The following is a 26,377-nucleotide window of genomic DNA, read 5'->3' on the forward strand; positions in this document are numbered from 1 at the left end:
ACGGGATCCGGAAGGCCTGACAACGAGATTATCGCGCAAGAATGGAAAGCTCTCGCCTTACACCACAGGGAGCAATGGCAAAGTCCTATGGTTGGCAAACCGACGATAACGCTTGGACCACCTGGAATTGTTGCTGCGACAACGACCGTGGTTCCTTCAACCGTGTTCCACCTGAACCGCAACCATGCTCTTTCCACGGAAAACGCAGAATGCGTGCTAACCACGGCCCGGAGAGCAGTCAATTGTTATCTGACTGCTGCACCGGGAATTGGTGCAGCATAGTTCTCAAAATCCTCAAAAATATTCTAATACACAGGGTGAGGCGTTATAAACAGGTCATTTGAATAACTCGCTTGCTATGTGTAACATTGTTATGTAAATAAAAAACTATACCGTTCCATTTGAAAAACAGAGTTGACCTTCACATATCCTTGACATCTCCACCAATAAAAAAATTAGTAACAGCAGATTATGAGCGCCTCGATGCCAAGTAAGTTTGGCCTGATGCATTTTCTTCTTTATTCGAAAGCAAGCAAGTTATTCAGGTGAGACTTGTTTATAAAATTATATAATTATTCAAGGTAATATTTCTTTGTTTCCTGTCTCAGTTCTGAGATCACCGCGTGATCGCGTGAACTCTATTAGGAGCGACTTACTGTAATCGTTGGCCGACACTGTCGTTAACCCACAATTGTAATTGAACTAATTATCAGGTGCAGTTTGTAATTGAATGATCAGTTACATTTTAATCGTCGCTCATGACGTGTAATCAGATTACAGTGCGTCTGATCCTATTACAGGCTGATTGAGAATGATTGATACGTTTCTAATTCGCTGTATCGAGGTCTTTGTAACTGGTCATTTGGAAAATTTTCAATTTTGCGCCGCCTCCAAAAACATTGTATTGTGTTTAAGTTCGTGTGTATTCACATAAATTAAATGGAAATTATTTCATACTTGTTGGTGCATTTTTTCGAAGTCGGTTTAATTTTTTTTCTCCAATAAATCGTGAAATTTATCCAGTCGGTCCATCGAGATCTGAAAACGGGGGTGAATTCGAACCGATTTGGCGATAGATTCGATAAGCAGTTCCAGAATCGATTTCCGGCATCCAATAACAACGATAACAAAGCAAATAGAGAATGGCAGAGCCGGGGATTCTTGGCCGAGTCGATTCAGAGAATCTCCTCGAGCAGAAAAAATTAATTTCGCCCGAACGGGTCCCGAAACTCGTTCGACGTTAGCCGGTCGAGAATCCAATCGATCCGAGAAAGGCAGAGCCGCGCGTATAACTTGCCCGGGAGGGGCGGCCGCGGCCGGTGGGACGGCAAACGAAGAGTCAGTGCTCTATCTTAAATTAAACATTAACTTCTGCCTGCCAGAGAGTGTTTTACTTTTTGCTTTGTAGCCCGAACTCGTTCGTACGATCGTTTTCTTTTTTCGCTCGTTCCTCTCTCTGGCCGGCGCGCGGCGCGGCGCGGCGCGGCTCTCTTATTTCCTCGTCGAGGGAGCCTCGTTGGAAATTAGGTCGCGTCGAGATCCGCGACGCTTAACACGGTTCCCATTGGCTCCCGAGTCGTTTTTCGAAAAATCCACCCGAAACCGAAACAGACCGATATATTTTAAGGAGTCCCGCCCGGTTTGACGCTCTGATTCCGAGACGATTTTGCGGAATCTTTTTCAGGAAACGGGTCGAGTGCTTCAATTCCAAAGTCGACACGTTTATTAAATGATGCTCGGAAAATGTACTTCGTTTTTTTTCAAGCGGGAAATATTGTTTTTCTCAATGCTATAACAGAAATAGTAGGGTTACCATTGTTTACGTGTCACGTATGAAGTCACCTCATTCAGGCACTCTGATTCAAAGGCAATTTTTTGAAGTTTTTTAAAAGAAACGTACTGATAATAACTTTACAAACTTGGTAGACTTAATCATTATTTTTAACCAGCAATAATAATTTTCCACAAAGTTATATTGGTAACGATACTGCTCACGCTTCACTTGGAGAGCGTTCCCACTTCAAAACTCGAAGAAACTATTCAAAAATTTCTAAGTAAGTCATAAAAATTTTTGACAAAGCTGTAACTAGACTGCGGATTTTATGCATTTATGACAAAAATGACTAACTGAAATGCAAAACTGTGAAGACATTTAAGGAATTCAAACACTGTACTGTTTTCTTTCCAGCTCATTAAAACGATTGGAAAACGAAATAAATGTCTATTCAGTTCCTGTGTCTTACAATGGATGCAGACCACTTTTATTTTGCATAAAAACCCGAAGTGTAGTTGTAACAATTGCTGCAACAAATGAGTGTACTCTTCGACCGATTCTAGTAAATGAAATTATGTTGTCGCATATATTCAAGCAAATGAAATTGGATTTGAACGAACGTAGGAGGCCCGAAAACGCGTTGAGCAATCCGACAGATCGGCCTCAGTTAAAATCAATTCAAGAGCATTTTTGACCCGCTTACACCCGTTTTCCTTACAATTAACCTCCTCCGTCAAACTCGCGTACGTTCTCACTTAACACGATTCCCTTTGTCAGGGTCGGCTGCGTTCTCGCGAAAAGTCTCTTCACAGAATCGCATCGTTTCATCCATGAAGAGTGTAAAGGTTTGGCTTTCTTTCCGCGAATCGCGGCGACGACGACGGAGCTGCATCCTCGGCGCGTCTCCGAGCTGTTCTTGATTCTCGTTATCGACGTTCATCTCGTCGTTGATTGCAGGTCGGGGAGACGACCGACACAATTCCGCCGAAAGTGGCGCTAAATTGTCGGACTTGAATATCAAAGCTCGATGAAAATATCGAGTTAGCCGGGAAAATCCTTTAAGCGCGGCGCTCGCTCTTAATTCCGCTAATTTCCCGGACGGATCTCTCTCTCCGCGAAGATCAACAAGACGTTCTCCATTGCTCCTTGGCGTACGCGCGCGCAAGCTGGCTGACTGGCTGGCTGCCCCGTAATAATCTTGCGTTACGAAATTTATTCATTTCAATTAAGACCGGAGTTGTGATTTTTGCATGAGAAGATCTCGCGAGCCCCGGAGCGAAAATCGACCCGGTCCCCCGGATATTGCTAGTGCGCGACCATCCTACCTCCCTCCCACCTTCTCGCTGGTTAAAATATTTCCTCGTTAAAACGGTTTCAACTTTCCTCTTTTTCGCTTTCCTTTCGCTAGCCTCTCCTCTCCTCTCCTCTCCTCTCCTCTCTCGCGCCCCGCACGCAGATTAATTAGTACAACGTCGTTCGGCGAAAGAATGGGACGGAGAGGCCGGCTTAATTACTATTCCAAGACACCGTAAGTTTCGTAATAACCGGGAGCCGCTGCGGTGGCGTATAAGTAATGAATCCAGATGTCGTCGTCGCCGTCGAATGTTGAATCGAAAAACGACGAGCCAAGTTTTCCATGCACTTCGACGCCCCCCGCTGGATCCTTCAGGGATCGAGGCCGATCCTAATTAATGCGCAATGACTAGTTACCATTTAACGCATACGCCCCGCGTAATAATAATTATGAAAGCAACGTGTGATTAACGGACTAACCGACGATTCGATCCGCGTAAATGGGTCAGTAAAAACATCGGGAAAGAGCGGTGTCAAACACGCGACGTGTTATTTCGCTGGATTAAATCGACCGGGGGCGGTAGAGGGGGGCGGGGGCACGGTGTCCTTTACTCGGCGTTCCGTCACAATGCACAGTGTTGCGCGAGACCGAGGATCTGCAGGCTGCAGTTGCAGCTGGAGCTCTGCTGATACCGTGCGATATCTGTCCGTCTCCGTTGCACCCTGCACACACCGCTTTTAACGGATTGCTGACCGCGCCTATGGGGTGCGCATGGCCAACCGTAGATAGCGACTTGGAGAACGACTGCGAGACCACCCCTAGAGAAACGTTCTGGCAAAGGGGATGATACGTGCTACACACGTTCCGTACAATCGTGCGGTGGCCATCTGCATTCTGCGAGCCGGACCGCCGCGCCGCGCCGACCACTGTCCGAAACACGCGGGCCGTGTTTCCATGGAGCGCACAGGTGATGCCTCGGTCCGTATTCACAGCTCACCATGAACCCTGTATCTCATCCCACTTTGCACCCATTTCACCCCTTTCACCGATCCGATGAATAAAAGTTTCCAACCACTGGCGCCCGTCACCCACCGGTAAATTTCTATTGCGGTCTAGCACGGACTTAGTGGTCGTACGCGCCCCTTGAAAAAGGGGTTGATCGGTGTTCCAGATGAAACGGTTTCGAAAATATCATCCGTTACGATCAACCACCCCGTTAACACACGTTAACTGCCGAATGTCAAACCCGGAAATTATTCTCTAACCCCGGGAAATTTTGCGGAATTTTTTGGCACACTAATTGATTGATGCTCGGAGGAGGTACATAATTTTTTTTAGGCAGAAATTATCGTTTTTGTCGAAGTTACAACAGTTATTGTCGGAGCACTATTATACACCCCTCACTTAGAAAGAGTCTCCCCATTTTGAAGCTTTGATCGCAAAGCATTTTTTGAGAATTTTTTCATCGGGTATTGAAATTCCAAACTTGGTACACGTATTAACGAAAATTTGAAGAATGTGCTCAAATGTTTTTATGCAACAGTAGTAACGTTTTTTAGAGTTATAGCAATAATTGTAACTAACGGATCGAGTAACAGAAGAAAAGTGAACAGATCCTTTTCAGTGAAATCCCTTGAAAGCAAAGATCGCGTAATCGTGGTCTTAAAATTTCTCGATTTATCAATCTCCAGGTTCCAGAAAAGCCCCGGGACAGTGGTATCCAGCGATTGGTAGATTCCTCTCGTAGCGAATTGCCCTCTGTCTCAGTTCTCCGGTCTCATCATTCAATCAAACGTTTTCTTCTAGGCCACCGGTGCGTCATTAGTCTCGCTAAATGAATGTTCTTTCGTCGAGTGAAGAACGATGCTGTTGCAAGAACCCGGGGCCGTTTTGTACAATTTTTATAAGCGCCCCGGCGAATCCTAGTCCAAGGAATCCACCCCGGAGGTTTCATTAGGACAGCCGCATTATTTTGCAACTAACAACCTCGATTCGTCTGGAAACGACCCGGTTTTTGTCCGGGGTAACGATACAATTGTTTTAGCGGTTCGTACAAAAACGGTTTTTCGATTACGCTGTTTCCAAAAAGTCGGTGAAACAAATTCGGGAAAAGAAAATACAGTTCAAATAGGGTACTAACTGTACCGATTACTGCGGTATCATGCTTCGATCGTTCCTTTATTTTAATAGCATTCTTAATTTACCATGAAATAATAATCTGTGTAATCATTTTATGGAAGAAAGACGTGTTTTGAATATAAAAAAATTGATGGCCCTCAAAATCTAATACAACGTAAGAAAATATTAAAAAATGAAATCCATAACATTTTGTACGTATTACTGCACATTCATACACTAAAGCGGACTATTAGATTACTGGTAGTCGCCGTCAAAATTTTTAATGCAATTTCACTTTTTTTCGTTCGCAAAATCCATCACTAAATAAAATACAATTTTGTTCTCCAATCCTTGACTCCTCGAATTGCTACTAAAATATAGATCCACTGAACACATAGTTAATTGAACAAGCCAGTTAATTTTATTTTCCATTCGCAGAATCCATTAGAGCAGGAAATACAATTTCACTCGAATCTTTGGTATCTCAAATTTCTACAAAAACACGGACTCGCTGGTCTGCAGATTTTCATGGATTAATAACGTGTAAAACCTTCGGATGTTCGCGAAATGAACACCGCGCGGTAGAAGTCTGTATAAACTACAGAGAGTTAGTTAAAATTTCATGCAGCATTCCATTTTGTTCTTTCGTGAAATTCCTTAGCAGCGGAAATGAAATTTTATTCCAATACCGAATTTGTCTACAAAAATGTATGTACATTTACACGAACGGTCCACAATTTTTCTGATTGCATGCCGGAAGTTTAATTGGATTTTCTAACTGCGTATTTGTGAAGAAGAAAACGTTCGCATCGGCAGTAATTAAAAAAATATTTATAATATAGCTCCAACACAAAGTATGTCTACCCTTCGGGGAAATCTTTCTGGAAATCTTAAAGTAAAAATCGTAAAATCGTAAAATCATTTCTACGATTAATATATCTACATATCGACGAATCTTCAAATATTAAAGTCTTTCTTCTTTTAAGAAAACATGACAATATTCTTAGATTTTTTATATTCTTCATTATTTTATATTTCACCCAGTTAATTTCTTCATAAATGCATAAAATTCCATTTTGCTGAAAAATTCCAGTGATTTTTCCAGGTTCAAGGATCCAGGATCAAGAAAAGGTTGTTCCTGAAGGGACCAGTGAGTTCGGAGGGCGCCGCGCCGATTGTGGCAGGATCCAGCGTCACTCGCCAGTTATAATTCATCGACGCAGAAAAAGGAGCAGGCCGAAAAACGAAAGGAAAGCGGAAAAATGTGTAGACCGGAGGGGCCTAGGCGAATCCGTGGGACGCCGTGCATATTTCCTCTCCCTTTCTATCCCTCCCTTGAGGGGCTGTCTTTTTTCCCTATCCGTTTCACTCCCGACACACGTTCACCCCGTTCTCTCGCGATACCACCCTTCCGCGACGGCTATCTGCCTCCCTCCCGGGCCATTGTGCTCGAGAACTGTGCGCGGCGCTTTGCCGTAACAACGTACATTGTATTTCCGAACAATGGGATCCTCCTGCCACCCCCTGTTCACCCCCGCACTATTCCCCCACCCTCGGCAGCGCCCTCTTCGCCACCTTATCGGTCTTTTTTCCCAACGGCGAGACCGCACTTTCCACGCTTATTAATGGCGGCGAACGGATTCGATTCGATTCGCGATCGCGTTACTCCACGCAATTTCCACCCCCGCGAATTATTACCACCCACTGCCCTTTTTTCCGCCGCGCTGTTTGTTTCCCCGGATCGTTTATCAACTCCGGTCCCACCCCCGCGATGTCGCGTTGGCTCTAATTAACCCTTTGCGGTCGGGAATTATTTTCAGCTTCTTACTACGCTTCTTGATGGCAAATAGGTGGCAAATTAATTCGTACAATTTCTTCGGGTGTTTGTTAATTATTTATATTGCATAAACAGGCTGCGGGATCTTTATACACGATAAAAATTGGTAAGGAACACAATTGAAATAAGAATGAATTATTTTTTTTAATAGTATTCATTAGTCGAAAGCGGTGTAACAACATTCCTAAATTCGTGTTGTACTTTTATTCAGTTTTATCATGAATGCAAAAAATCCGCAGTCTCTTTTATAAACAAGGAAAATCCATTCTACTGTCCTGAATAATCTCCATCGTTCTCTCCATGCATTTACTCCAACGAAAATCAAGATAAACAACTCCGAACGCAAACTCAAGAACAACACAACCCCCTCATCGCGCAATCATCAACTCCAAGCTCACCTGTCGTCCCCAGCCCACGATTTCCGTAAAAACGTGGCAGCCATAAATCTGAAAAGCTACTGCAATCTATAAAGAAACTATATTTCACAAAAACCGGCTGCCGTGCAGCTCATTTGTCACCCAGCGGCCGTTCTATAAGCGCAATACATTCATCTTTGGGTTTGCCGTTTCGATAATACGACACATACTTTCGAATTCCGGGGATTTCTAAGCGTGCAAAGAAACCGTGTCTCGAGGTTGCCTTCGAAGGAGTTCAAAAGCGAAGTACAGTATTGTCCGCTTGAGTGTCGCATTTCTTCCCCAATTGAATGTCACATAGTTATCCTAGTTTAACAAGTGTAACACGGGTTAGGTATATCTGTGAGACGATACTAACGGAATGACAAAATTTTATTGTTCCTCCTGGTTAGACGGCTGATGCTTTATGTACAGTAAACATTGTCTAACTTAATTTCAAGGGTCAGAAACGAGATAAGCTCGAGCGATTCCTAGAACAGCCTCCGGATAAGTGTCGTAACGTAACGCGGACCCGAATCTGAAACACTTAACCACCAACAAGGGAAGGACCCCAAGTGTCAGACTTCGATTTTGATGATCTTTTGTGAGACGATGGTATGTAGATCCCGAATGATGTCTGCGAAATATTAGGTGTAGTTACTCAATAGTTTTGAAGATATAAACAATTGAACTTTGAGCTGCAAATCATGGTATAGCAACAAGGTATGAAAGTTTAATTGTTTATATCTTTAAAACTATTGAGTAACTACACCTAATATTTTGCAGACGTCATCAGCGATCCATATTCCATCGTCTCACAAAGAATTATCAAAATCGTAATCGGACACTTGGGATGTCCCTCCCTTGTAAGTGGTCCAGTGGGTTAAACTTTCACTCAGGGGACTAATAATTTTCAACTTTTCTGAATATAATATTATAGAATTCGACGAGAAATTGATGAAACTTTGAAATCTCTAGTGTTAGGAAACCCAGAGCTAGCGAATCCGCGCACCATATCGTACAAGCTCCTATGTCTGGAAACCATAAAAGCAGCGTTCCAGCCTCTCTGAAATGCGCATGAAATCGAGCAAGTTTACTCGTGTATAACTTAAACGAGTGAACTCCGCACATTGAAATTTGGATTCCGCGCACTAGAATTGAAAGTTTTATCATTTTTTTCGTCTAATTGTATGATATCATAGTCAGCAAACTTGAAAATTTTTGGTCCCCTGAGTGAAAGTTCAGCCGTCCAGTGTTCACTCAGATTACGAGTAAACTTGAAATTCGAAATTATCCTACGGTAGCGGAAGCTGGTGTATAGAAATGTTGTCGGGGGGTCGTGGGCGACTCCAGTAAGTTACGGGTTAAGGAAGACAATACTGTAATACGGATTCGAAGGAAAACTTCGCGTCCGAGAGCGATCGGGAACGGTGTAATTAAGAAACGCGTTTTAAACGGAAACTTTTCGGGATCGGCTTATTGAAAGGGCAGAGAATATGCTGCCTTTCCCTCCGGAGCTTCCGCGAAATGAAACGGTTAATTATTTCCCGGGGCTGAAGCGGGCGGCATTACTTTTAAGCGGTGGGATTCGCGATACCCGATCCAGATGAAATCCGAAGAAAGAACGAACTTCCGAAGTTTCATCGCCGTGAAACATTACGAACATTTCTCTCGCTCTGCTTCTCAACCCCCTCTCCCCACCCCGTTGGCCGAGGTCGCTTTTATATTTTCGCGCTCGGCTAACTTTTTAATCGTTCCACTCGAAACCGGACCCCCGCGCGGCCCGAATCGCACGTTTCTATCGGAATATAATGCTCGGGGCCGAAATAAACGTTTCTCTTGGCTCCGATCAGCTAAATAATAAATTCGCCGATCAATGGGCACCATTCTGCAGGCAAAATGGCTGGCGGCCTTTCAACGCTTCCCGAGTTTCCTCCGACCGTAATTGCTTTGGTGTTTGTGGCCGCTGCGTCCACGATATATGTATGTAGTGATTTGTTTAGCGGCCGCCCGTTCGTATGTAAGAATGATAATTGATATAATACATTGGAAAAATCCGCAGCATTGCTACAGTGTCGACACAGCTTAACGCATATCATTCGAAGAACTTGTAACTTTCTTGTGACAGTATACAGTGAACCACGGTGATGTTCGGGCACTTTTAAAAGGACGATGACTTTTTAAATATTAGATCATACCACTTGAATATTTTACCACGTTTTTATTAGCACGCTTTCTTGTCAGTCTGTTCGTTTTTAAATCTTTAATTTTGACCCACATAAGGAAGTTGTACAAAACAACTCCAATTATTTTCTTTGTAATTCCGACCAATTTAAATTTTCTTCAAATTTTCTGAGAAGTTGTGTGATCTTATTTTTGATAAGTTTTCGTCCTTTTAAAAGAGTCCGAAAATTACTGTGGTTCACTGTAACTGTTTGATTTCAAGAGCGTACGTTGGATTTCGTAGAGCATTGTAACTACGAAGACTGAAACAAAGGTCGGTCACGAATGCGTGAAATTTTGCAGAAAAATGAAACCTGTATAGTGCATACTGTAGACTAGCATAGACCGCGCATCTCCAGCGTCTCGATGCGTTCCGAGCGCAATAAAGACGGGCCAGCAATAATAGCAATAATACTAACAGTATCAGATTCGGCGAATTGAATCGCGAAAGGGATGGAGATGCGGTTTCTACATGGTCGCGTGCGCAATTGTCCACGGCTGGCAAGTTCCGTCTGGCATCGTACGCAACGATCGTCGCGACGACGTCGACGGCATTCGTTGGCAAAGTGATTTTCGTTCGTGCGCATAATAACCGACGTCGCGGCGGAATATCCCTGGCGGAACGAACGGCCTGTATAGAAAGAAAGAGAGAGAGAGGGGGGAGAGGGAGTATGCTGGCGATCGGAGGGTTTAACGGAAGGGTGGTTTGTCTGCCGGTTGCCATAACAAGGGACGAAGGGTCGGTCTCTCGGTTGCTCGTATATTCCGGATCATTTTACCGTATAAACGTTTAAGCAGCAAATTGATTGCCCCTACGGCTCACGCTAAACCCAATAAATGTAATCGTGCTCACCGATTATATCGCGGCGGAATCGTGTGCGATCGCGCGCGTAATCGAACGCGTAAATTTCTACGGTGTCGCTGCGCGAATCGAACAACGACCATCCAACCCCCTTCCATCCGCCCACGCAATCCTCTAACTGTTATCAAATACTTTTTCCAACTCCTCTTCTCTATCTCCGTTTGCTCCTCTTTCCAGCCATCGAAGCAACTTAACGGTGAATGGAGCCGCGGCGCAAACATTCCCCCCGCCCCCCCCCCTCCTCGGCAACCTCTTTCTCGAATGAAAAGCATCAAACTCGCCTAAGTGGCGAACCCTTTCCACACTGTGTTGCAGTTTTTCCGTCTTCCGAACTCCGCGGATATACACCCGACGAACCTAACCATAACCGCACTAGAAAATTGTTTTCGAAGGAACAGTCTAGTTAAACTTTAATACACTCGTAAACGTTGTAATCGAAAAATATGTTTAAAAAATCTTCAAATTGAAAATATGCTGACAATTAGGGACGGGATCAAGTTCAATATGTACTCACTAATCCGAGTCAATTTCAATAACCAAATTTCATTTCATGGGTTTCGAATGTACTACTTAAAAGCAATGATGTTTCAATGATTATATTTGAAAAGTATTCATTTTATACAAACTGATATCGAACCTCGGAATGAGTACTCACGAGTTTCGAAAAGATACTTGTAAGTACTTCGATGTTGAAAGGAATCGAATCTTTCACAAGTAGTACTCGAATCTTGAAAATCTGAACTGCATAGTAGGTTTTAAGCACTTTCCTTATTAAATTCGTAAGTATTTAAGTCTAATATTTCCGATAGATTATGAAACATTAGAGGACAACATAATTGATTTTAAAGGCAAAAAAATAATGATTAGAAAAATCATAGAATTTCTGGTACGATATTCATAGAAGTTTCGAATCTGTTCGACCAAGATTCGAATATACTTGCAAGTGTTATTTCCGTTTACCAAAGTACTTGTATAAGTTTCGAAACTGTCTGGCACAGGTTCGAGTATACTTAGGAGTACTATTTCTGTTTTTCGAAGTACTTATAGAGAGTTCGAATTGAATCAATCAAAGTTCGAACCTGTTTGCGAGGTACTTGATCCCATCGCTACCGACAACCACGCGATATGGTTAATGAAGATGCAGTACTCGCGCATTTCGCGTACAAGAGATAAATAAAGAATGGAGGCGAGTGAAAAACTCGAATTCTTCAGGCGCGGTCAAGGCAGTTCGAGGCAAAGTGTTTGGAGACACTCGGATCCTCGCAGCTTTGTCGTCGCCGCGTCTCGCCGCGCCGTCGAGAAACAAGCAGAACCCGCGCAAAAAACTCGGGCTTGTCTAAATTGAAAATTCGCGCGGAATTCTTCCGCTATCAATTGCCGTTCCCCCCTCCCGCGCCCTCGAGGAAATTACACCGTAAGCTCTGGTTGCGAAACGCGAGACTGAAAGTAACGAGGCACGCCGCGCGCCGGTACGTGTGTAACGGGGCCCGGTCTGGTAATCAAAGAAATTCTTTGAAAAAGAAACTCGGTCGCCCTCCACCTCACCCCCTTCCACGCGGCATTTTTGCTTCGGTCACGACCCGGTGAACGAAAGCGTTTCTTAGATCGGCGTATTGCTTCTTGTTAGACGAAGCTTCACGTTTTATTTATCGCACGCAGACTTTAACCTTCTCTCTGTGTACTACTACATATTCGAATGTTAACTGCATAAGTATTTTTGAAATTTTATTGATTTTAAAAAGATAAGTAGACAATACTTAAAAAATTTGAAACATGTTAACTGTTATAAAAATTTAATAATCATTCATATTTTATACAACTGTAAACATATTAATCGATAAATATAGAAAAACAGACAATTTAGAATTTTATAGAGCTAAAATGGTCATTTGACACACTGTGCGTCGCCATAAAACCTAGCACCACACCCCGTCGCTAATTTGAAACCGTTAAAATGCACCGTTCCCTTGTCCATAAACCAGCTGCTCGATGGTAAGTTTAGAGTACAGTTGACCCTTGAAGTTTGAGCATAATCCGCTCCAGGGGACCGTTCGATCTTCGAGTTGTTCGAACTTCAAATTAAGATCTCCCTTTTCGAGTAATGTAGATTTAATTAAATTTCATAGTCGAGGCCTCTAACAAGCGTCGAAATGACGAACATTCTTTCATCTTACTTTCTTCGCTGTTCGCATTTCGCTTGTCTGACCCGGGCCGTTGTCTAACGACAAATGAATTTTCTTCATACTTCGAGTTTCCGTTCGAATTTAGAAACTGACATTCTTGTTCAAATTTCAAATTGTCCGTGCCTTGAGAATGTAGTATACATATAGTTACAGTAACTTATAATTGCTTGGAGACTTGCTGAACAGATCGAGAAAGTATACTTAAAATTAATCTTATGGCAGTCACGTTGTTGCAGTGCATATGTATATGTGATAGGTACATTTACCCTAATTCACAACCGTTAAAATGTACCATTCCCTGGACCATAAATCGGGTGTGCATTTCCTGGAGCCAAAAGCACTGGTATCGCGTTTGCCTCGGCAACCAGGCCCTGTCACTCGAAAAGAGTGTCTTTGACGTGCCGTCGGCGAATATCAACGTTGTATCCTGCTTGGGCAATTTGCGGGAATCGGAGCGGGTCGGGTCGGGTCGGTTCAGGCTCAACGAAATCAACGGGTCCAAATGATTGTCATAATTAACGGGACGCCGAAGCGGCGCGGCGGGGTTATTTATGTTTTGAGTAAATACCGCGACGCAAATCGGAGACACGCGCCGAGCGCCGCGCGGGCCGAGGTTTATGTTTCCTGTCCCATATTCGACAGTCGACGGTTTAAAGGTTAAACCGAGAGAGTGAGAGGGAGGGAGAGGGAGAGAAAGGGAGCCCGTACCACGGGACTCTCCCCCGTGTCATTCGAAATAACGCTTTCATTTGGTCAACAGTTGGCCGAGCGGATGATTGATCGTTTGAGCTCCGGCCGGAATCATCGATTACACCCCCGGCCGAGGGTATAAACGAATTTACTTGGCCGGCGACTGCGAGCGAAATTCATCCATCAGGAACAAAATAATCCTGGTGATCCTTTGAAAGCTTGCCCCACAGTTTTCGGCCAGTACCAGCCCGTCCCGTCCCGACCCGACCCGGGCGCGCGAGCTCTCTTTATTTTCAATTTCTCCATCGAAAACACCATTGCGAACCTTTCTCCGCGTAGATCCGACACACACTATATAAAACTGTTGCAAAGCGAATATTCCGTGTCACGAGTCGGATCCAAGCCCGGTCGATAAGAATCGCGACGCGTGCAAAATTTAAACACAGCAACGCAGAAATCACAACTGGTTCCGTGACGACTGTCGCACGGAAAACATAGCGCTCCCGGCTGCGTTGTGGATCGCGAAAATTGAAACTGTGTCGCTTTCTTTTTGTTCACGAATGGAGAATAGTGGATATTATTTGCCGGCGCTCTGTTCACCTGCAACGAGCTTAACAATCGTTGAAGCTCGTCACAGGCGAAACGTGTTCTACGATTCGGTTGGTTATCAAGTTTTATGTGGAATATATTTCTAGAAAAATATTTTATTCCTTTATTTACTGATGCTGTAGACCATGTTTGATTTATACAGCATACATTAGTATAACGCCTTACGAATAATAATGAAGTATATATCGGTATATAAAATAAAATTAATATAAACGGTAGACGCTAAATTATAATCTTACATGTTTTGAGGAAGTTGAAAACGAATATTAGCGCAATAATGTCTCGCACGCTTAGAAAAAATTTATAATTTAAGGAGGGTAGTATTTACGATTGTGAGGAGCAGTGCAAATAACAAGTGTCCTCGTTCTGAATCATATTCTGGACATTGCCAGATGATATGGTTAAAGTCTCGAGCTTCTGCTCCCCGCACTCACAGGAACTTAAAAAGAGTTTTGTTAATATGTGGATTTTGTACATTTTAGTAGTTAAGACGTCAGCAGGATTTCGAAATATTGGTACATTATGTTGAATTTGTTGAAGGTAATACCTGAAGGAATATGATTTCACTGAATTATATTACGGTTGCTTGTTTGATATGAAAAAATTCTGGTCACAATTCGCAGTCTGTTTATAGAATATAAGGATTTTATTCGATGAAACGACTCTTCAATAACATAGCGATATGTAAACTAGTCTCTAAACCGAGTTTCCAAAAACCGATACATTCTGTAGCAAACGTGTTTACCAGAATTGTTTTTCCGACTGATACTGAATTAGGCAAATACTTCGAACGCGGGTGAACAAACGATGTTTTCCTCTCTATCGCAGTGTCAGTGATAATACTGTGACGAAAATAATCGAGTACAATAATATTGATGCTCTGCAGCCGAAGAATTGGAATATTTATCCGTCTCTTGTTTTTACAGCTTAATCTGCCCCTCGATGTCGAATTAACACAATGCTTCGTTAATAAATAATTACACAATAATTAAATAATTAATCTCCTTCTCGCCGACACCTCTAGAAATGTGCTATGTGCCATTTTAAACTGTGGTTCGGAACCCACCTTATAAAAACTATAGGTCCCGTCGCAAAATAAACACAGCAGTTAGAAAAGCTACGTAAATTGAATAAAAATAAATAAATAAATCTCCTTCACCATTAGAAGTATCAAAAAAGAAGCAACTTTCGTGCGAACATTTTTTTTTTAAAGATATTTCATTGCATTGAGATAAAACAGACGCCCTATAAAATATTTACTTTCCATAAAGTGTCAAAAAGTGATAGGAAAACATGACAACAGTTTGTTTAAATTGACAATTAAATGTTATTGTTAGAAAGAAACTTTAATTCGTGAATGCTGAAGCTGTTTAAACTGTCTCAATTGTAGTGGTAGAAACAAAAGTAGCTCAGCCCAAAGAGAAAGCGAACCGAAAAGCGTAACGGCGAGAGACAAATCGCTCGAGCACGGTGCTCAAGAAATAAAGGAACCAGTGGCTCGGAATCTAGGTAAGTCGCGGCCACTAAATTCCCTAGAATCGATCGTAATGGCCGGCGTGTGTACCTTTCGCGCCGCTACAGATAAGCCCGGGAAGCATCGGGATTAGTATACAGCGATAAATCAGAATTAATTTGAACGTCGCCGCGCTATCCCTTTTAACGGGTGAGTTTTACTTGCTCGCCGAACCGTAGAATCGAAAAAGAGAACGCTCGACAATGGGAGAACGGTTAGGGGGTTTCAAGGGATGACGATGAGGGAAGACGGGGGTTGGCGGAGGAAAGAAAGAGGATAGAGAAGAGAGAGAGAGAGAGAAAGAGGGAGAAAGGGAGGGAGAAGTCGAGGGAGATTCATAAATCCAAATAAACGTTTGGAGCCTCTTCTGCCTTGCAGATTTCAAACGATCGCGGGCTTCCAAAGCGAATTCGAATATCCCCACCCCCGGCGCGCCACCCTTCTCCGGTTAATATTCCCTTTCGCGTTATTCATTGTTCCGACGTATGATTCAGCGGCTGCGCGGGACAAGGGTCCTTTAAGGTAGACTTGACATTTGAATTTTAAAGTAAATCGAGTCTTCCCCTCCATTATCGCGCGGCCGACAGGTAATTTCTGGTTTACTTCGTCCAAAAACGCTCGCGCCATACCCGAAAATGGAAACGTTTGACGTGACCAGCTCGTTCCCGATTCGATCCCCCTCTGGTCCAGCTGCTCCCCACCAACACAACAAAATTAATTTACCTTTACAGGCATCCGGGATCGTGAATAATACGTGTCGCTAAACATACATGAAATTCAAATTGAATTACAATACTATTGGGCAAAATGTGTCGACAATCTCGAGAAATAATTTAATACATTTTTCCATCGATCATTGTGACAAAAATTTTACAAAATCCAGCAAAACTCAATTTCAGCAGTTTTACAAGACAACATATCCCAGTCAAATGCGTAAACTGCTTAGTAGGCTTAATAGAAAATAGGGTACATTTTAAGCTATCACAACAGCTGCAGACAAAGCAGCAGTAAGCTTCCTCAAGGGACACAGCAAATTAATTAGAACAGCTAATAAAATCCCAAGGATTAACGCACCGCAGTAGAAATGTTGCGTTAGAGCGCAACGAAAGTGAGATTCGATCGTTATCGCGTGATCCAGTTCGAAAAATCTTGCGACAAATCGGTGGCCAGGTGCGTGCACGTGTTTGGGGTGTTCTGTTCGACTTTGCGAAGTGAAATTTCGCGAGCGTGCCTTCGAAGTTTCGCGTTGGTTGTGCGCTTGACAGCCGCGGGCTCCGCACAGCGGGTCGGCTTGCGGAAAGAGGATGCACTGCGGATGCAGTTGCAAGTGGGTTTCGGAATTTCGTGCCTTCGGACGGGTCGCCGCTTTGGCCCCCTTGTGTACGTACACTTTCGTACTCTTTCCGAACTGATCCGCGAGTCTCGAACCGCGCTGTTTCCTGTGCCTCCGATGCGATCGTCGCGCGGGCAGAGGATTGCGCTTGCTGAACGGGGTGAAAAAGGGCGTGGGAGAGCCACGGCGCTCCAAGTATGCAGGTATCCGAAGTAATAACGTGTCGGCCGGAGGATATGCTACGGGAAGACTCCCTTATTAAAAGGCTTCGGTGGCACTTTGGGGTCGGGGCACTACTTATGCCCGTAAATAACGACCATCCCCGACCATGGATGGCGTCGACCCCGCCTGAATACCTCGTCGGGCCACCCAGACCTTCCAGACACTCTTCCAGCTTCTTATTTTTACGAGGGACGCAAGCTCAAAACAAATTTAAACGGTCGTTGCTCTGATCGTGCTTCGAAATCCTGCGGCGCGGCGCTTAGCGGGACACTATACTTCTAGCGGGATTACAAAATGAATGCAAGCTGTGGTGACTTTACATTTTGTAGATGAGGTGAAGGATCTTTCAGTCTACTGTATCGAATTCTTTTTTAAACTTTGTAACGGTTCCTCTGACGGGAAAATCCATCTGAATGTTCTCTGATTAAGGATCCTATTTATAATGATGTATCGAAATCTAGCGGTGTTTGAAATGTTACTGCTGAACGAATGCAAAACGTAATAATTTAACAATGTACATAAACCAGGGACCAAAAATAACAGTTATTCTAAAATTTTCTACGATAAATATCATTAATAAAAAGTTGATCATTACTGAAATTTAAGATAATGTGCACAAAATATAAAGAAAAAATAAAAAGAAGAAAAATTAGTCTAATTGTAAGTACAAATGAAATGACTAGCCTGATAATTGACATACAAAAGAACAAGCAGATAAATGAAAAAATGAAGAACGAAAATTTCAAGCCCTCAAAATGGCAGAAAAATATTTGAATCTAGGATTGTAATGAATTCGAGAGGAAGTCGGTAGATAATAATTCATGCAGCTAATATTGAATCGCCTTGAAAATCGATCGATACTTCAGTTTTACCAAGACAAATCTTTTCCCGAATATGTACAAACTTTTCTCGAATATTGACGAGGAATCGGACTCGTTCGTAATTATCTGGAGAGAGGCGGTATCGGTTTCTGAAGGCTGCGACGAAACAATTGGGTCACTCTGTTTGGTTGTCGAAAAGAGAAAGAGTGAACCGGGGGGACAAGACTGTCCTGTGTCAAGCGTATTAGCGAGATCGAAATGGAGCGTCACAATATTGACAAGACAATTCCGTCTAAATTGTCGCGTAAACAGAAATATCGAGTTTGACCGTTCTGTTGTGCACGGAATTATCGCGTGACATTGATCGGCGTCGAATCGTTATCGTCGAGCGAGTGCAAAAATTCTGACCGGAATTCTGACTTTCCAAATTATTTATTTAGAGACAGCGGTAGTCTACAATCTGTAGTAAATTCTCGGTTCTTCTTTGGAAAATAAATTTCAAAAAGACATTCAACAAAAACTTTGAGATCTTCTCTTCAGAAATATTCAAACAATTTGTACATATAGTGTTTGCAGTATTTATTTCACTTTCTTGAACCTTGTACCTAACATATAGTATACAGTAAAGTCGCGATTCTTTTCAAACAACATGTGTTCTGCACGGACGTTTTAGGTTAGGCCCTAGAAGTTCAATACATACATTGATTGGACAAGTTTGAACAGTTCGAAGAGCAAAAATGGCTTGCATGGCATCGAATAATCCGTCGAAACAACGGAGGTACGCAGGCGGTTAGCGATCGTTAGGTGACAATTATGTGAGGAGCGATAGCGTGCGAACGGCCGATCGACGGCCGGAGATTATCGTCCTCGGATTAGCGTTAAGTGTAAGATAAACACCGGAGAGCAGTTTACGGAATAACAACGCGGTATCTCACGAGATTTTCCGCCGTGGATCGTTCACATCGATAAGACGCTCAGACGAAATGGAGGTCCGCTATGGCCGACAATATTCATCGTATGGGGTACTAGCGCGCGAAATAAGGATCACGGATAAGATTACGAAGACACTGGCGGGGGTGGCGCGGGTCGCGCGGAACGCTAACGATCTGCAAAACCGGTCGTATCGGTCGCTTCCGGTGTCATCTCATTTATCCCTTGTCCTGATACGAGAACCAGTCTTGTCGATTCAATTTTCTCCATGTCGGAGTCAATGCAGCCCTCGCGACAGCCTCAATTAAGCAGCCTCGGAATTTTTCTCGCATGATCTAATAGTAAGATAATCTTTATTTTTGCTGATAATTAGAGCTATTGAAACTTCTTGGTTCCGCGACCACCATTGAATGATTTTTCTCGTACAAGGTCATTCAAAGGTCACGATGTTACAGGTCGTTCGACTCGTCTTGAAGTATACTATGAGCCCGCGTAATTTCAAAAACCGATAAAAAAATATTCGTCGTTCTGATTCGAACAACTTTCACCAGGGGCAATTGTTTTGACCAGGGTTGTTTATTATTGAAATTGAAGAAAATGTACACAAAACGTACAGAAAAAAATTCGAAGAACAGAATGATTAAAAAATATCTATTAATCTTTTTCGGATGGAGCAAGCCTGTGATTTCATTGAGAAGGTTTCATACAACAAGGCGAATCAACAGACCATAAGAACAACACAAAATCTGATTGTTTGTCACATTAAATTTTGATTGTAGCAATTAATTTTATCAATAAAAAATTTATGATATAATTGATTGTCTACCACTTGAAAGATCCGTAAACTTCGAGAACAATAACATCACATATGTGCAAGTATTACGATTTCGTATATTATCTGAACAATTGTGCTTCTTCGCTTTTTTCTGACAATATCTTTTTTTACGTTTCACAAGACATTGCATTTGATAGGATACGGTGATGGCCATTGCTGAAACAAATGCTAGTAGCGAGCGCGTTAAGGAGTGCAATATGAAATATGACAGTGGAATATGAAAGAAAGATTCTCTACAAATTGTTAGTCTATTTTGCATATGCCGAAGCGGCGTGTGTGGATCAGAACAGACCCAGGACCGTACGACGAGGGTCAAAGTACCGAAACCGTCAGGAACGGTCACGCGTGCAGCGGCGGAGGTTGCATAAAACAGGAAGTCAGCGCAAGATTCCTTTCACAGGAATTTCCCACGAGTATTCAGGAAATTATCGGACCCCCAGAATCCACCTGGTTGAAGAATTTACGCGAGCCATGTCGATACGGTCCAAGGTACTTCGATACCACTTTCTCCTACACCCCCTGCATTTTACCGGCGGAATCACGCGGTCGGATTCGCCGATTCGCCCGATCTACGACCCAAAACCAGGACCAGGATATTTCTCTGGTAACCCTGTTATTAACAGCTCTCTTTCCCTCCCTGTAAACGCGCGGTTGACATCGCGCGAGTTGTAACGCGATAATCTGATAGCGAAACGGTACCTATTACACTGACGCCGGTAAATACTAAATTTATAATCGGCCAACGATCCTCCGGGCATGACCGAATCGTTCGCGATCTTCAACACTTAATTCGCGCTTTATTACACGGCGGCTACGGTAATTACCGGCTGGGAAATTATCGCGACCGTGTTCGCCGGGAAATTAAAATTGAAAACCGAACAGTGCGTTAAACAGCGCTGTTCCTGAACAACATTATTCGAAAACTGCTCAATTAATGTTTCTGGCGAAAGTTGTAATCTTGATAGAAACTTTTCATAGTTAAAGCTTGTTTGTTGGTTTTAGTATCATTACTAGACTGCGGATTTTATGCATTTATGGTCGAAATGAGTAGGAGCAATTTAAACCAGCAGACAGATTAAAAAACTTTAGAAGCTCCAATGTATAAGTGCCAGTTTATCAACTTTTAATCACTTGCATATATTTACAATTTCAAAACTTTAAATTTAGCGTATCAAGTATAAACAAAGGTGTCGACCACACTAGCGAATATTTATTCTGTAACCAGTTGTGTAGAAAGTGGAGCGCGAGTAATTGAAGGTTAAAATTATCAAGAAGCAATGAAATTCCTATTTGATCCTTGTCTATTGTAATCTGAGTAAACAATTTTTACTTTTCGTTATTTGACATTTATCTTCGCCAAGCAATGAGACGCTCGCTAGAATAGACGGTTCGTGGGAAGGTTCCCCGAAAAAGGTAAAAACTCGACCCGCAAGCCAGCGCGCGCGAAAGAGAAAAAGGTAGTCGGCTGATTTGAATGGAAAATATCATCGCGGGCAACGAACGGGGAAGAAGGATCCGGCAGAGAGAGAGAGAGAGAGGCTGGGCTTTCGACACTTTTCCGAGTGCGTCAGCTGAACGGCGAATTGTTAATTCGTCGGCGAAGCGTTTCCGGGCAACTGGTCCCTTCCATTTGCTTGGAGCGTGAGCGAACGGCGAGAAAACGCGGTAATTAATACGCAGCGAAGCAGCGCAGCGGTCCGAAAAATAAACAGTTTGCCTGAGCTCGGTTCGGCTGGCGCACCATTTTTCCCGGCATATTATGTATGCCGTTCTCCTAATGTTTTATTTACAATATCAACCGCGTCTCTAACAGGCACGGATTACCGAAAAATGGCCGATAGAACCCTCCTCTTTCCCCCTATTTCTCCCTCTCTCTCTCTCTCTCTCTCTCTCTCTCTCTCTCTCTCTCTCTCTCTCTCTCTCTCTCTCTCTCTTCTCTCTATTCCTCTCGCTCGCAGTACAGAGTCATCGGCGAGTAATAAATCCGGATGGGAAAACGGCAGCGTTTCGGTCACCGGGAATCGTTCAATTTTTTCCTCGAGGCTGTATATCAATTTTTGTGAAAAAAAACACACACACACACATAAAAACACTCATACATTCAGACAAACACGTGTACGTACATACCTACGCGCATGTATGGGCACGATTGCGTTTCGTTATGGGAATCGCACGAGCAGATTGCGCGACGGGCCGCGAGACCGCGTGGGAAGAGCGCACTATTTTTTTATTAGCAGCGTTATCAACGGAACGAGGTTGCCCGCGATAATTCAGTCGTTGCGTCGACGTGTTTCCTCTCGCACGCTTCCCAGTATCAAACCAGCGCCCGGCTTCGTTTGCTCGGTAAATTAAATACGAATTAATCCCATTTACCTGAGACGCGTCGAGCGTCGCGCGCTCCGCGTTTCGAAACGACCGCCACGCGAGAAACTCGAAATTTTTAGAACGTTCTTCGTTAGATCTACGTGCACCACTACCAGTGATTATTTTACACTGTTTCGTCTACGAAACCGGGAACACAGAAAGAAGTAACTTTTCTGCAATTTTGCCAAATCTCAAGAGATAGGGCAACTGTACCGATTGCTGCGATATCATGCTTCGATCGGACTTTATTTTAATGTCATTCCTAATTTATCATGAAATAATAATATGTGTAAGCATTTTATGGAGAATACTGTGTATCAGAGTTGGGTATTAATCGATTAGAATTTTAATCTTGATTGATTGATTAATGTATACGATTTAAAAAAGAAATCATCGAATAAATCACGCAAACAGAGTTTGTATTATTGTATACAAATCAAATGACAATACTTTTTTTTCAGTATTCATACAGTTTTGATTTCGTATTTCATTTCGAAATTTCAGCAGTTAATCATTCATCAACTATCGGATTGACGATGACAATTGAAAGGAACGTAATCGTTAATCGCAATTAACGACTAAACTAGGAGATTAATTGTTAATTGCGATTAACGATTGAGGACAGAAACGTCAGGAAAGGAGTAAATCTTTTGCAAAATTGCTATATTATATTAATTGATCGAAAAGGTAGCGCCCAAAGCATTTTCAAAATTGACAATTTTGTGTGCCTCGCCAACGAGAATACACGCTCATTGAATTGTACAAATTTATTCAGGTGAAAATGTTTATTTTTACGTATTTTAAACTCATTGGGCGAAAATACCGCAGTAAAACGTACACCCGCAGTAATAGGTACATTTACCGTATCACACAATTTTCCAGAATTTGAAGAAGATTGCTTTAGCGTTTCATTGCGAATAAAAATTGCAAACGATGCAATGGATTGGAGCGGATATTAAAGGGTGGAAAAATGCGAGTTTTTAGGCGTGCAGTTTTAGGGGGGCCAAAGTTTCTCGGAGCACGCGGCCGGAAGTCCGTAGAGTGTATCGGCAACTTCCGGCCGAGCTGTGCCCGCTGCTCTCGAAACAGCCGAAATTTCTCTCGTGAGCCGGATGCTTCTCGCTCGGATCGATATCTCGATTCGTGTTCCGGCAGGCGGACTGTTTATGGACGAATGATTATGAGCTCGTTGAATGTCCATCGGCGAATCCGTCGAACGACTGAACGAACGAACGAACGAACGGGCCAACTGCTGGCGAACGAGTGAACCGGTGAACGGCCAACGCGCCCGGCTAATGTAAACGCTGCAATATTCTGACCGGGGAGTTGTAATTTCGGCGCAATTTACAATAATTACCAGGGATTTCGGGATGCGGAAAAATTAGCTAATCGCCTCGGAAACCTCCATGGAAATATCGTTGAACCGTGCGACCTGACGATTCGACGATTCCACGGAACAACCGAACTTAAAGCGATATGTATTCTGATCCGGAGATAGTTCTTCTCTATAGGCCATCTTCGGGATTTTTTTTTAAACAAGTCGGAAAATGGTCATGCATTGATTTTTGGGGGATATATTTTAGTATAATATTATCTGAGATATACAGGCTGTCCCAAAATTCGTGAACTTCCCGAAAGGGGGTGGTTCCTGGGACCATTTCAAACGACATTTTCGTTTGCAAAAATGTTATCCGCGGCTTTGTTTAGGAGTTATTAACGAAAAACACGGACCAATCAGAGCGCGACCTAGTTGCCACGGTCGGCCAATAGACAGTTGGCGCGCCGGGCCGACTGTGCCAACTCGCGTCTAGGTCGCGCTCTGATAAATAAGTATTTAATCGTTAACCACAATTTTTTAACGACTAAACGAGGAGATTGATTGTTAATTGCGATTAACGATTGAAGTAGAAATTTAGTCGTGAATCGTTGATTAAATTTTCTTCGGTGCGAAGCGGGTCAGTGGAGTGGGGATGAGTCAGATTGCGAACCGAGTGGCTACTACCGAGCGTCGCGCGGGAAGCTGTAACGGTTAAACTTTTAATAGTTTATATCACCTAAACGCATACGCTTTTTTAAGGTTTTTTTTAATATTGCATTGTCATCCAGTTCTGAGCTATGTTTAAAATTTCAAGTCTCTGGCTCATCGGGAAGTTAGTTTAAAATCAATTGGAAAATTTGTACCGAACAAACGGACAGACAGACAAGAAAGCAAGCTAATAAAAACTTAGTAGAAATGTAGTGACTTCTTTGTCGGCAAGTCTCAATTTTTCGCTGTTATAGCAACTATATGTGTCACAAGCTCCACTATACAAATCATCGAGAATTTTTTCCCCAGAACCAGATAACCTAATAAGTCCGCGGATGTCAAGTAAACAGATTCGCCAGGTTAATTCCTTCGGACCGCAGGTTATTGTTATCGGCTGCAATGATATTTGTTGACGTTGCGCATCGGTTCCCGATACCGATACGGCATCGAAGATCGATGTTATCCATAGGAGATCTCCTAGCGAGTTTTAAGTAATCCGATACTAATATTCGGCGACCGGATATACCGGATTCGCGACTGCCGGAGAAAAATTGCACGGCTTCTCTCTCTCTCTCTCTCTCTCTCTCGCGGAGCGAGTATCGTTGTCGTGATGTAATTAGATCGGGGTCCCGCGACAGGATTGAATTTGAAACTTTCTGAATTTTATATCCGTCCTCCAATCAAGTGCTGCTTTATCCGCCGCGGGTTTTTTTCTCGGGACTCTCGCGGACCGCTCGCGTTATAACTTAAATAATCGTGTTTGGACGGTGTTCGCGGGCTCCTGCCGCACAGGAAGGGAAATTAAGCTTCAATTAGATGGAATGAAAGTTCCCGGTCCGTAAACGGGGAGACCCAACCAATTAAACTAAACAAAAGAACGGGAACCCGGGACCGCGAATTTCGGTGGTCTCGGCCTCGAGGAAACCGAAATCCTCGCGCAGAAAAAAAACGACGCAGTCAAGTGTGTACAGTTTTTCTGTGAAATAACATTAGTTATCAACTAATGTAGAATATACCATTAAAACATAACTATTTATCCGGATTCGTTCACTGTTAATTGTTTAAGGTTTATGTCTGGACTGCGGTTGTTTTGGCAAAGTAAAAATTGTCTGTGTCAATTGCGAGATACTGGAATCATATCAACATTTATTTCTTCCTTTAGTAATTTTAATAAGTTGGTGATAGTATAACGACATCGTTATATTAAATGATTTCAATCTTTTTACTGTTTTATGTTTGACCTATCCAGTTTTATCATAAATGCATAAAATCCGCAGTCTGCCACATTAATAACCAAGGATTTTATGAATCTATGTATATTAAATATGGGTGAATGTAATTTCAGAATAATAAAAGATCACAAGAATTTAAGATGATCAGTACATTTTTTACAATTTCTACTTCTTTGTTTTGCAATGAATGCAAACGCGATTTTTATTTTGAAGAGAGAAATAAACTCCCACATGGTTCCTATGTTTTAATTATTATAATAATTTTTATAACATTCTCACAGCTCGTAGATCCTAATAAAATCTGATTTACTTAATAGATTGTATGTAGTAGAAATTGGATTTCAGTTTTGGTGAAGGAATTGTGTCGATTATATAATATGACCATGTTGGTACTCAAAGTATTAACTGCATCATTTTGAAGCTGTGGATTTTTCTGGGATTGTGATTTGTCAGTCGGTGAATAAGACTCTGAGAAGATACTGTCAAACAACTTATTTCCACGCGCAATATTCGCGAACGGTGGACAGTGAGGTAACAAGGAACATTGAAAGAGAAATATAGAAAGGGGAGGAAAGTCTGACAGAGTGACAGGTTTATCGTCGACGAGACACCGAATTATTCACAATCTGCGGCACGGCCGTCGGTGACGGTGTATAACGCGATTTCCATCGGCACGCGGTTGCTGGAGAAGTAGTTGAAAAAACGGGGGAGAGAGGAGAGACGGAGAGAGAGAGGGAGAGAGAGAAAGAGTGAAAAAGAGTGGAAAAAGTGGAAAAAGTGGAAAAAGAGGGGGCGAGAAACGTGTCTGGCCGAGAAGAAGGTGAGGAAGAAAGTGCGAACAGAACGAGGAGGTCGTCGACCGTGTCTCTGGTCTCGGCCCCGTTTCTCCGCTTCTAGTTACGTCTAGGGTAAGGAAAACGCGGACGCTCTTCGACTCCAGGAGCCATTGCCCCGAACCAATCGCGCCCTCGAGAGCAATTATTTAAAACAAGAGCAAGAGAGCGGACCGTCGCGCGTTGGGCGAATTTTTTCGCTGAAACCGAGTCCCGGTTAAAACTCCATGGCTGCACTCGAACCGAGCGCGGAATTCCGAGCGCGATTTCAGAGTGCTGGATC

The 26,377-nt window shown here is 42.9% G+C and overlaps 1 protein-coding gene across 3 annotated transcripts in view; it reads right to left on the bottom strand.

Moving 5' to 3' along the window:
* Gfrl (Glial cell line-derived neurotrophic family receptor-like) overlaps positions 1–26,377 on the bottom strand; it is a 435,405-nt gene that overhangs the window by 237,908 nt on the left and 171,120 nt on the right. The window lies entirely within an intron of this gene.

This window comes from Lasioglossum baleicum, chromosome 5, assembly GCF_051020765.1.
Source record: "Lasioglossum baleicum chromosome 5, iyLasBale1, whole genome shotgun sequence".
In the NCBI taxonomy this organism is placed as follows: domain Eukaryota; kingdom Metazoa; phylum Arthropoda; class Insecta; order Hymenoptera; family Halictidae; genus Lasioglossum; species Lasioglossum baleicum.